Source organism: Neofelis nebulosa, chromosome 12 (assembly GCF_028018385.1).
Source record: "Neofelis nebulosa isolate mNeoNeb1 chromosome 12, mNeoNeb1.pri, whole genome shotgun sequence".
NCBI classification, from domain to species: Eukaryota; Metazoa; Chordata; class Mammalia; order Carnivora; family Felidae; genus Neofelis; species Neofelis nebulosa.
The window spans coordinates 52,252,239-52,266,089 of record NC_080793.1 but is presented as its reverse complement, the minus strand read 5'-3'; the positions used below and the strand labels follow the sequence as shown (position 1 = coordinate 52,266,089).

At 42.4% G+C, this 13,851-nt stretch overlaps 1 protein-coding gene across 1 annotated transcript in view; it reads left to right on the top strand.

Moving 5' to 3' along the window:
* Positions 1-13,851, top strand: part of SH3GL2 (SH3 domain containing GRB2 like 2, endophilin A1) — a 214,817-nt gene that overhangs the window by 172,298 nt on the left and 28,668 nt on the right. The gene's annotated exons all lie outside the window — the stretch shown is intronic.

Below are 13,851 nucleotides of genomic sequence, written 5' to 3'. Positions count from 1 at the left end.
GAAATCCCAGCTAACTGATGCAGTTAGGAAGGGTGAAAGGGGTCATAGGTCTGCAGGTCTTCCTGCAGTGTTTTACCACGGATTGTGAAATATTCTGAAAGGAACAGTGTAAACCAATACAAATTTGCAAGGCTGCTTAGGTAAGAAATAATTCGAACATGAAAAGTACTGCAGCAGTTGTGAGCCCTTATATTCTTATGGCATCTAAGAGCAAAATCATTGGAGAATACAGATCAGTTTTCCTATATGAGTAGTCTAATGCCTTGTGGAGAAAAAAGTACTAAATCAGCATTGTCAAAAAGAAATAAGATGCAAGCCACATGTGCAATTCTGAATTGTCTAGTAGCCACGTTAAATAACCCAACATACCCAAAATTTAACAAATATTTAAACTATTGACAAATTTTAGATTTTTTTGTTCTTGTGCTAAGTTTTGAAATTCGGTGTATATTTCATATGTACAACACATCTCAGTTTGGACTAGTTACATTTCAAATGATCAATAGCCTCATGTGGCCAGTGGTTCCCATAATGGACAGCTCTAGATAATTTACCATTCAAGCTATTCATTCTATTTTGATGTATGTTTGATACTTAGCTCCTTGGCTTATGTACATTGGTGGTTATGTTTTCAATAAGAGAAATGGACTCTGGATTTTAGACCAGGATATCTTTAATTTTTTTTAACCTTCTGCAAATGTGTTACATGGCACTATACTGGAGATCTTCCCCTGAAATAGAATGAGAGACACGGCCAGATTTGGCTGTGTTTCCTTCCCAGCCTTAGCTTAGTGATGGTGACAGGCTTTTTCAGTTTGCACTAAGAAGTTGTTCTGACCCTGAGAAGTTGCATAATCCTATGCAAACTTCCAAGATGCATAGATAAAAAACAGTTTGAACATGAAGAACTCTGTGCACAGTCAAGGTTTGGTTCTCTACAGAAATGCTCTTCCCTTGAAGGCCTACATGGTTTAGCTTTCTCCAGCATGCCTCACATTGGGGTGTTAAATCGGGGTCATTTGGTGTCTCTTCAGAATTTTTTAGTAATAATTTTAAATCTCATTTGAGGAATATTGCCTGTGGAAGTAAAAGTTAGCTATATTAATTTTAAATATCTCATTAATTCCTGGAAAGATATTACACCAAGACTGTTATACTTCTTTTTTTTTTATTTTTTTTTTTAAAATTTTTTTTTTCAACGTTTTTTATTTATTTTTGGGACAGAGAGAGACAGAGCATGAACGGGGGAGGGGCAGAGAGAGAGGGAGACACAGAATCGGAAACAGGCTCCAGGCTCCGAGCCATCAGCCCAGAGCCTGACGCGGGGCTCGAACTCACGGACCGCGAGATCGTGACCTGGCTGAAGTCGGACGCTTAACCGACTGCGCCACCCAGGCGCCCCAAGACTGTTATACTTCTTTCCCACAGGCTCCTTCCAAAGATGAAAACACACTGATTATAAGATATTTGGTGACAGTGGACTGAAAATCAATACATATATTGTTTGACATCTATGTATTCAAATTTGTGGCTCCACAACATACTGAAATTGCTGTGCTTCTTGGAGGGCAGGTCCTGAGTTGTATTCATCTTGTTTTGCAGGGCTCTTAGCATTGTGCCTGGTTCATTGTTTGCCCTCAATATGTCTTCTGATTAGACGCACAAATAAATGTATCCATTTTTATCTTAAAGAATGAGGGATAATATGTACTGAGCCTGGTAACCAGAGCATTTCCTTTTCTAGGTCCTGACACTGAAAAGTAAAGGAAATGCATAAAGGACAGATTACAAAAGTAATTGTCAGGAAAATATTGCCAAACTTGAAAGGAGTAGGATCTTTCAAGGGTGGAAAACAAGCTGGGTGATAGGTGGTATAATTCATACACTGTTTGTACTGAAAAGGCTAGAGGGTTTTCCTAGTTTCGCTGCATCTTTGGGAAAAATATTGAAAATTAATAGGTTCCTAATATATTTGAGGCACCTTAAATAATTAAGTCAGGTGGCACTGGTAGATGAATGATCTTCATTTTCTGTGTCTCTAAGGGTTGCTAAAGCCAGACCTTATTTAAAATATACTTAATCATAACAGATATTAGGCATTTAAAATATGCATATATATAGAAAATTAAGCTAATGGAGTCTCAGTTTAATAGCCCTGAATGTTTTGAGGTGAGCCTGCGCGCCCTGCCTGTTGAGCGTCCGCGGTGTTGAAGGCCTGCCGAGTTACTGGCGCCTCGCCGCGGTTCTTCAGCCGTGGGCCCAATCTGAGAGAGGGCGCCTCAGGCAGACACAGAGCTGAGGCGGGAACCCTGGTGTTTTGTGGAGAGTGACTTATTTTTCTGAGGAAATGGGAAGTGTGCTGTTGCCATGCGCTAACCTATTATTTTACCACCAAGATGCCCTTGGCACAGTCATCTGCTCACTAGTGGACCACCCATCATCAACTGGGCCTCAGCCTCCTTTGATATGATCCCTGCTCATTTAGACATCTTTACCTGCTGTTTCTGGGACTGTCCTGAGTCATTTGCCCTACCTCATTTAGCTGGGAAGATGGCGGCGTAGGAAGACACTGGGCTTCACCGTGTCCTGCTGATCACTTAGATTCCACCCACACCTGCCTAAAGAACCCAGAAAATTGCCAGAAGACTAGCAGAATAGATTCTCCAGAGCCAAGCGTAGACAAGAGGTCCACGGAAGAGGGTAGGAAGGGCGGAGAGGCGGTGCGCGCTACATGGACTGGCAGGACAGAGCCGGGGTGGAGGGGCAGCCCGTCGGCAAAGCAGAGCCCCTGAGTCTGGCTTGCAAAAACGGAGGGGCCGGACGGAGTGTGTTGGGACAGCAAGTGGGACTTAACATCTGGAAGGTTATAAGGTAACAGATCTGCTTGGAGAATGGGAGGGCTGGAGGAGAATGGGAGGGAGAGTTGTTGAGCCCCGGACGACAGTGCACAGCTTGGCGGGGAACAAAGGTGCTCGCCAGCGCCATCTCCCTCGCCCATCCCCCAGCCAAAATCCCAAAGGGAACCAGTTCCTGTCAGGGAACTTGCTTGCACCACTCAAACACCCAACGCTGTGCGTCTGCGGATCCATCCCTCCAGCAGCGGGTCTGACTCCCTCCCGGTGCTGCAGGGCCCCTCCCAAAGCCAGTCACCTAAGGAAAAGTGAGCTGAGCCTGCCCCTCCCGCCTCTGTGCACCTTGCCAATCCACCCCAGCTAACATGCCAGATCCCCAGCACCACAAGCCTGGCAATGTGCAAGTAGCCCAGATGGGCCACGCCACCCCACAGTGAATCCCACCCCTAGGAGAGGGGAAGAGAAGATACACACCAATCTGACTGTGGCCCCAGCGGTGGGCTGGGGGCAGACATCAGGTCTGACTCCGGCCCCACCCACCAATGCAAGTTATTCAGGACAGCACAGGGGAAGTGCCCTGCAGTTCCACACCATTCCAGGGACTATCCAAAATGACGAAACTGAAGAATTCCCCTCAAAAAATGTCCAGGAAATAACGACAGCTAACGAACTGATCAAAAATGATTTAAACAATATAACAGAAAGTGAATTTAGAATAATAGTCATAAAATTAATTGCTGGGCTTGAAAACAGTATAAAGGACAACAGAGAATCTATTGCTACAGAGATCAAGGGACTAAGGAACAGCCAGGAGGAGCTAAAAAATGCTATTAATGAGCTGCAAAATAAAATGGAGACGACCACAGCTCGGATTGAAGAGGCAGAGGAGAGAATAGGTGAACTAGAAGATAAAATTATGGAAAAAGAAGCTGAGAAAAAGAGAGATAAAAAAAATCCAGGAGTATGAGGGGACGATTAGAGAACTAAGTGATGCACTAAAGAGAAATAATCTACATATAATTGGTATTCCAGAGGAGGAAGAGAGAGAGAAAGGTGCTGAAGGTGTACTTGAAGAAATAATAGCTGAGAACTTCCCTGATCTGGGGAAGGAAGAGGCATTGAAATCCAAGAGGCACAGAGAACTCCCTTCAGACGTAACTTGAATCGATCTTCTGTACCACATATCATAGTGAAACTGGCAAAATACAAGGATAAAGAGAAAATTCTGAAAGCAGCTAGAGATAAACGTGCTCTAACATATAAAGGGAGACCGATAAGACTAGTGATGGATGTCTCTACTGAAACTTGACAGGCCAGAAAGGAATGGCAGGAAATCTTCAATGTGATGAACAGAAAAAAATATGCAGCCAAGAATCCTCTACCCAGTAAATCTGTCATTTAGAATAGAAGGAGAGATAAGGGTCTTCCCAAACAAACAAAAACTGAAGGAATTCATCACCACTAAACCAGCCCTACAAGAGATCCTAAGGGGGATCCTGTGAGACAAAGTACCAGAGACATCGCTACAAGCCTGAAACCTACAGACATCACAATGACTCTAAACCCCTATCTTTCTATAATAACACTGAATGTAAATGGACTAAATGCGCCAACCAAAAGACATAGGGTATCAGAATGGATAAAAAAAACCAAGACCCATCTATTTGCTGTCTACAAGACACTCATTTTAGACCTGAGGACACTTTCAGATTGAAGGTGAGGGGATGGAGAACTATTTATCATGCTACTGGAAGTCAAAAGAGAGCTGGAGTAGCCATACTTATATCAGACAAACCAGACTTTAAAGGCTGTAACAAGAGATGAAGAAGGGCATTATATAATAATTACAGGGTCTATCCATCAAGAAGAACTAACAATTATAAATGTCTATGCACCGAATACGGGAGCCCCCAAATATATAAAACAATTACTCACAAACATAAGCAACCTTATTGACAAGAATGTGGTAATTTCAGGGGACTTTAATACCCCACTTACAACAATGGATAGATCATCTAGACACATGGTCAATAAAGAAACAAGGGCCCTGAATGATACATTGGATCAGATGGACTTGACAGATATATTTAGAACTCTGCATCCCAAAGCAACAGAATATACTTTCTTCTCGACTGCACATGGAACATTCTCCAAGATAGATCACATACTGGGTCACAAAACAGCCCTTCATAAGTATACAAGAATTGAGATCATACCATGCATACTTTTGGACCACAATGCTATGAAGCTTGAAATCAACCACAGGAAAAAGTCTGGAAAACCTCCAAAAGCATGGAGGTTAAAGAACACCCTACTAAAGAATGAATGAGTTAACCAGGCAATTAGAGAAGAAATTAAAAAATATATGGAAACAAACGAAAATGAAAATATAACAATCCAAACGCTTTGGGATGCAGCAAAGGCAGTCCTGAGAGGAAAATACGTTGCAATCCAGGCCTATCTCAAGAAACAAGAAAAATCCCAAATACAAAATCTAACAGCATACCTAAAGGAAATAGAAGCAGAACAGCAAAGACACCCCAAACCCAGCAGAAGAAGAGAAATAATAAAGATCAGAGCAGAAATAAACAATATAGAATTTAAAAAAAACTGTAGAGCAGATCAATGAAACCCAGAGTTGGTTTTTTGAAAAAATAAACAAAATTGATACACCTCTAGCCAGGCTTCTCAAAAAGAAAAGGGAGATGACCCAAATAGATAAAATCATGAATGAAAATGGAATTATTACAACCAATCCCTCAGAAATACAAGCAGTTATCAGGGAATACTATGAAAAATTATATGCCAACAAACTGGACAACCTGGAAGAAATGGACAAATTCCTAAACACCCACACACTTCCAAAACTCAAACAGGAGGAAATAGAAAGCTTGAACAGACCCATAACAGACCCAAATGGAATCAGTTATCAAAAATCTCCTCTAACAAATAAGAGTCCAGGACTAGATGGCTTCCCTTGGGAATTCTACCAGACATTTAAAGCAGAGATAATACCTATCCTTCTCAAGCTATTCCAAAAAAGAGAAAGGGAAGGAAAACTTCTAGACGCATTCTATGAAGCCAGTATTACTTTGATTCCTAAACCAGACAGAGACCCAGTAAAAAAAGAGAACTACAGGCCAATATCCCTGATGAATATGGATGCAAAAATTCTCAATAAGATACTAGTAAATCGAATTCAACAGCATATAAAAAGAATTAGTCATCATGATCAAGTGGGATTCATTCCTGGGATGCAGGGCTGGTTCAACATTCGCAAATCAATCAACGTGATACATCCCATTAATAAAAGATAAGAACCATATGATCCTGTCAATCGATGCAGAAAAGGCATTTGACAAAATTCATCAACCTTTCTTAATAAAAACCCTCGAGAAAGTCGGGATAGAAGGAACATACTTAAAGATCATAAAAGCCATTTATGAAAAGCCCACAGCTAATATCATCCTCAATGGGGAAAAACTGAGAGCTTTCCCCCTGAGATCAGGAACACGACAGGGATGTCCACTCTCACCGCTGTTGTTTAACATGGTGTTAGAAGTGCTAGCATCAGCAATCAGACAACAAAAGGAAATCAAAGGCATCAAAATTGGCAAAGATGAAGTCAAGCTTTCACTTTTTGCAGATGACATGATATTATACTTGGAAAATCTGATAGACTCCACCAAAAGTCTGCTAGAACTGATACATGAATTCAGCAAAGTTGCAGGATACAAAATCAATGTACAGAAATCAGTTGCATTCTTATACACTAATAATGAAGCAACAGAAAGACAAAGAAACTGATCCCATTCACAATTGCGCCAAGAAGCATAAAATACCTAGGAATAAATCTAACCAAAGATGTACAAGATCTGTATGCTGAAGACTGTAGAAAGCTTATGAAAGAAATTGAAGAAGATATAAAGAAATGGAAAAACATTCCATGCTCCTGGGTTGGAAGAATAAATATTGTTAAAATGTCAATACTACCTAAAGCTATCTACACATTCAATGCAATCCCAATCAAAATTGCACCAGCATTCTTCTCGAAGCTAGAACAAGCAATCCTAAAATTCATATGGAACCACAAAAGGCCCCGAATAGCCAAAGTAATTTTGAAGAAGAAGACCAAAGCAGGAGGCATCACAATCCCAGACTTTAGCCTCTACTACAAAGCTGTCATCATCAAGACAGCATGGTATTGGCATAAAAACAGACACATAGACCAATGGAATAGAATAGAAAGCCCAGAACTAGACCCACAAACGTATGGCCAACTAGTCTTTGACAAAGCAGGAAAGAACATCCAATGGAAAAAAAGACAGTCTCTGTAACAAATGGTGCTGGGAGAACTGGACAGAAACATGCAGAAGGTTGAAACTAGACCACTTTCTCACACCATTCACAAAAATAAACTCAAAATGGATAAAGGACCTGAATGTGAGACAGGAAACTATCAAAACCCTAGAGGAGAAAGCAGGAAAAGACCTCTGCCCTCAGCAATTTCTCTGACCTCAGCCGCAGCAATTTCTTACTTGACACATCCCTAAAGGCAAGGAAATTAAAAGCAAAAATGAACTATTGGGACCTCATGAAGATAAAAAGCTTCTGCACTGCAAAGGAAACAATCAACAAAACTAAAAGGCAACCAACAGAATGGGAAAAGATATTTGCAAATGACATATTGGACAAAGGGCTAGTATCCAAAATCTATAAAGAGCTCACCAAACTCCACACCCAAAAAACAAATAATCCAGTGAAGAAATGGGCAGAAAACATGAATAGACACTTCTCTAAAGAAGGCATCCAGATGGCCAACAGGCACATGAAAAGATGCTCAACATCACTCTTCATCAGGGAAATACAAATCAAAACCACAGATATCACCTCATGCCAGTCAGAGTGGCCAAAATGAACAAATCAGGAGCCTATAGATGCTGGCGAGGATGTGGAGAAAGGGAACCCTCTTGCACTGTTGGTGGGAATGCAGACTGGTTCAGCCACTCTGGAAAGCAGTGTGGAGGTTCCTCAAAAAATTAAACATAGAGGGGCGCCTGGGTGGCGCAGTCGGTTAAGCGTCCGACTTCAGCCAGGTCACGATCTCGCGGTCCGTGAGTTTGAGCCCCGCGTCACGCTCTGGGCTGATGGCTCGGAGCCTGGAGCCTGTTTCCGATTCTGTGTCTCCCTCTCTCTCTGCCCCTCCCCCGTTCATGCTCTGTCTCTCTCTGTCCCAAAAATAAATAAAAAACGTTGAAAAAAAAATTAAAAAAAAAAAAAATTAAACATAGACCTACCCCTGACCCAGCAGTAGCACTGCTAGGAATTTACCCAAGGGATACAGGAGTACTGATGCAGAGGGGCACTTGTACCCCAATGTTTATAGCAGCACTCTCAACAATAGCCAATTGTGGAAAAAGCCTAAATGTCCATCAACTGATGAATGGATAAAGAAATTGTGGTTTATATACACAATGGAGTACTGCATGGCAATGAGAAAGAATGAAATATGGCCCTTTGTAGCAACATGGATGGAACTGGAGAGTGTGATGCTAAGTGAAATAAGCCATACAGAGAAAGACAGATACCATATGTGTTCACTCTTATGTGGATCCTGAGAAACTTAAGAGAAACCCATGGGGGAGGGGAAGGAAAAAAAAGAGGTTAGAGTGGGAGAGAGCCAAAGCATAAGAGACTGTTAAAAACTGAGAATAAACTGAGGGTTGATGGGGGGTGGGAGGGAGGGGAGGGTGGGTGATGGGTATTGAGGAGGGCACCTTTTGGGATGAGCACTGGGTGTTGTATGGAAACCAATTTGACAATAAATTTCATATATTAAAAAAAAGTTAAAAAAATAATATATAGTTTAAAAAAAAAAATAGCCCTGAGCTACTAATCCCCTACCTGCATGTGGTGGTCCTGCCCTCTCTCTGTTTGTCTAAGTCCCTTTTCCCTCTCATTCACCCGACTGCAAGCTCACTGGTCTTCCAGTTTTTCTGGTGCTGCAAGCTCTTTTCTGCAGCAGGACTTGGCACTTGGATGTTCCTGCTTCTGGGAATGCCCACCTGCCACTAATGTGACACCTGTCTTGTTACTGTTACTCATCCTTCCTGCTTGTCTTAAATATCACATCCTCCAAGAGGCATTCCCTGAGCCCCCTCTAAAACAGCTCCACTCCACTGCCACATTCTCATGATGCCTACAAGCAAGTCCTCTCCACAGATCTCTCCAGTGGCTTCCATTTGTGATAACATTGAAAACCATTATTGTGGTCCAGGGTCCATGATCTGACTCAGGTCCTACATTCCTTTCAGTCTCCATCTGCTCCCTTGGCATCAGTATCTCCAGCCTCCCAGCCGTTCCTCAGATGCACAGCACCCCCACTCATCTGGACTGTGCCGGTCCTGCCTGAATCACCTACCTCCACCTCTTCTCAAAATCTGCACTCAGATCTCCACTGGAGTATCATCTTATTTGTGCAGCTTTCCTGACCCTCTTGCTTAAAATGTCACTCCTCCTCACTCTCTAAGCCCTTCCTGTTTTATTTTTCTTCATGGCATTTATCACTCCTTAAACTTTTATTATATGTTTACTGGTTAAGATACTACTTGTGTCTGCCAGCATAATGCAAGTAGCCTGAGTGTAGGATTGTTTTTCACAAACTATAGTCAGAGAGCCTACTCTTACCTTTTATTGTACTTCTCACAATATTTACTTTTTATTTTATTTTATTTTATTTGACTTGACTTGACTTTGGACTTTGGACTTGACTGTGAGCAGGGTAGGGGCAGAAGGAGAGAGAGAATCTTAAGCAGGCTCCATACTCAGCACAGAGCTTGACCCGGGGCTCAGTCCCACTATCCTGGGATGGTGACCTGAGCTGAAATCAAGAGTCAGATGCTCAACTGACTGAGCCACCCAGACGCCCTGCTCCCCCCAGTATTTACTTTCATATGTTGTTTTTTTTGTTGTTGTTGTTGTTCAATATCCTGCCTTCCTCCATTCCAACTCCCTTATACATTCTGTACATTCTCCACATAGCAGCCAGGTCATTCCATTAAAGATGTAAATCATATCATTCCTCTGCTTATTATTCACCAGGAGCTTCCCAGTGAACTGAGAATAAACTTACTGTGAGGTCCGACATGATTTGGCTCCTGCTCTCTACCACGGAGCCCATGTTGATTCCTGTCCACTCTCACTGACTTCTTCTGATCCTCAGCCATGCTCAGCTTGTTTCTGCCTCAGGGTCTTTGCACATGAAGTTTCTCTGCCTGGAACTCCTCTCCTGGTTCCCACATGGCTGCTCTTATCACTCCACCTCCCTGTGCACTCCTTCCCTGGACACTATCTAAAGTAGCTTCTCCTTGTACCTCTCGTATTCCTTTTATTATTCTATCATCATTTGAAATGATACTGTATTTTATCTTTTTAAAAATCATCTGTTCATCACCCACATTTCCCATGTAGAATTTAATCTCTACCAGAGTAGAGAGTTTGTCCTATTAGCTATCTCTAATATGCACATAGTGCCCTCAGTATTTATTGAATCAGTGCTTTGTATCTCTCCCACTGTATCATAAAGTCATCAACGACAAGACTGTATTTGTTTTGCTCATTTATATCTACTGAGTACCTCACACAGGGGTGCTTAGTAGGTGTTTAATGTGCTGAGTGAATGAATCAAATCATGTTAAGCATATTTAAGCTCCATCTATAGGAGTAGCTGACCTCTCAGGTAGAGCCATGATAGGCAGACCTGAACATGCCAGGATCAGAGATGTTACTGTGTCTATATAATACCTACTTGATGTCATGTACAATTAATACATTTCACAGTTGCTTTGGAAAAGATAGTGAAGTGTATTATAATCTCATGTTTGAAATCAGTGGGCTGAAACTATTGACAGAACATCCATGTGTATAAATATAGAAGATAATTGTTCCCATTTTCAGATTTCAGGAAACTGAAGCTTCAGGAGAGATTAAATAATTTTCTTAAGGTCATGCAACAAAAGAACTTCATATTCAGATATGACTGTCTCCACAGTCCATTTTGTTTTCACTCTCATATTCTACAAAATGTGGAGACACCTTCATTCTTGGTATGTGTGGTAAATATACTCTAGAGTGACCTTTAATGGCCCATACTCTTGTACAATCCCGTCCCTTTGAGTGCAGGTGGGATCTCTGACTTGTTCCCAACCAATAGTATATAGCAAAGGTATCGGGATCACCACTCACCGCTGCCTCGGTTAGGTTACAACATAAAGTAAAATTGATGGGATGTTTCTTCCATGATCATGTTACATTATATCAATTTTTTTGTAGCAGACTGGAGTGAGAGTCTCCTGTTGGTCTGGAAGAAGCAAACTATCTTGTTGTGACTGCCCAAGGAGAGGGCCAAGTGTCAGGGAGTTGGGTGTGCCCTAAGAACATAAGGGTAGCCACAGATGACAGCCAGTAAGAAGCCAAGGTCTTCAGTGATACCACCACAAGGGATTGAAATTTTGTCAACAACCTGAATGAGCTGGGAAGCAGACTCTTTCTCACTCAGGCTTCCAGATACCGAGATAGTCTGGCTGATACCATAATTGTAGCCTGTGAGACCATGAACAGAGGACCCAGTTAAGTTGCACTGGACTTCTAACCTACAGAAACTGTGAGATAATAAATGTGTGTCTTGAAGCCACTAAGTTTGTGGAACTTTGTTATACAGCATGGAAAACTAGTATGGCTGTTTGTTCCCCAGCTAGAGCTCCCATTTCAAGCATATCACTGTCTTCTGGGGTTATCTGGACATTTGCCCTTATCAATTTTGGTTCCTTGGATACCTTCCATGGGAGCAGGAAATAGATTGAGAAAGCCTGTCACATCTTTTTCAGCTTAGGATAAAGTCTCCTGAATTCTGTAAGGAGTGGTAGGACAGGTCCCCTCTGTGCTAAGACTGCAGATAACTTTGAAACAACAGGCAGTGAAAAGCACTGGGCACAGTGTCTGTCACTTTGTAGGGGCTCAGGAAATGTCACTCACCTTCTCTTGCCTGTGGCCTGCAGGGTCCGTGTACCTGAGGGTATCTCAGGGGCTTAGCTAGCAATTGTCCACTGTAAGATACATAGTAAGATAAGGCCTCCAGGGAGAAGTCCCACTGCAGGACTTCCCACCCCCCCCCCCCGCCCCCCCGCCACACACACATAGTAACACAGTACAAGTGTCCACCCTCTGTCTGCTCCCCAAACCAGAAGAAGCAAAAGGTTCATGATGTTAGTATTCAGAGGGCTATGTATTTTTCATATTGCTGAAGCCATTTTATGCTCTTGTGGTGCAATTGCCTGCTATCCAGGACTCACTCTGAGACCTGTGTCGGCACCTAGCAACACCCTTTGTGGAGGTGGGAGATGTTCACTGTCCCATCTCATGGGTTCTTAGGGCTGCCATGCACCACCACTCAGTGTCTTAAAATACCTCCCCGCCGCTTCCCACTCAGCGGGGCGTGAGCGAGCTCTGGCACCTTGGAGAGAGGTGTTACATAACGACCATTATTTGGGTTGAGAGTAGCATGATCCAGGGCTAGAGTTACATATTTGAATAAGTCAGTGGAAAGATCTTCCTCTTCCCTTTCCCCAGTCTCTAGAATATTTATGGAGTATTTAACTTCAAAAGAAACTGCGCAGGTTTGAGGAAATTTACCTAAGTCCTCATTACCATGTACCTCTTTTGCATCCTTTAGTAATTGTTGGTGTGCAAGTCCAGGGAACACATCGCCTACAGTGCAGGGAGCATCAGAGGGCTCATTTCAGATCTGTGGATGTTCTGAGATTTCACCCGGGAAAATGAGGCCGTTACAAGTCATCACAGTTGCCAGCGTGAAATATGCGCTAATGTATTATTACATACATTTTGTTGCAAATATTAAGCTCCAAATCTAGTTCGGTGTGATTTGGGGATTTATGTTCACATTTCAGTTGTGATGTCTGTACTAGACTTTAGTTAAAATAATTTAAAATAAGTTAGTTAAAATAATTTAGATTTAGTGAAAATAATTTAGTTAAAGTAATTCAAAATTAATGGCTTTACACCAACTAAAGAAATCATTGAGCCTTTATAGGTAATGAAGAGGTAAGCAGGGTTTTTTTATTTTTTTTTTTTTTTTTTTTTTTTTTTTTTTTTTTACATTTTTTTTTATTTTTTTTTATTTTTGGGACAGAGAGAGACAGAGCATGAACGGGGGAGGGGCAGAGAGAGAGGGAGACACAGAATTGGAAACAGGCTCCAGGCTCCGAGCCATCAGCCCAGAGCCTGACGCGGGGCTCGAACTCACGGACCGCGAGATCGTGACCTGGCTGAAGTCGGACGCTTAACCGACTGCGCCACCCAGGCGCCCCTAAGCAGGGTTTTTTTAAAAAAAATTTTAATGTTTATTTTTGAGAGAGAGAGTGCAAGTGGGGAAGGGTCAGAGAGAGAGGAAGACACAGAATCTGTAGCAGGCTCCAGGCTCTGAGCTGTCTGAGCATAGAGCCTGACGCAGGGCTCGAACTCATGAACTGTGAGATCATGACCTGAGCGGAAGTCAGAGGCTCAACTGACTGAGCCACCGAGGTAAGCAGGTTTTTAGCTCTTGGTGGCCATTTCGGTGAAATGGCTGTTGACTACAGTCTTCTGCAGCCAAAAGGGGGAAAAGAACTCACATTTATTTAGCACCTGCTTTAATGACATATACATCACAACTGTTGTGATTTTGTCATCACAGCTATTCCATAGCTGAGTATTATTGTCTCCTGCTTCTACCCAGGCTCAGTGAGGCTCCGGTGGGGAGGGAGGGAGGGAGGGGGAGGGCAAGAACCTTCTCCTCTCTGAAGAGCTGGTGAGAGGCAGAGCTGCAGATTGAACCCCGGCCTGTGTTATTTCTTTGATAGCATGTGTCGTCATGTTAATGAGTACGAAATGAAAATAGATGCTGTCACACAGGAGAATGCCGTTCTATTCGTTTTATCTTTAA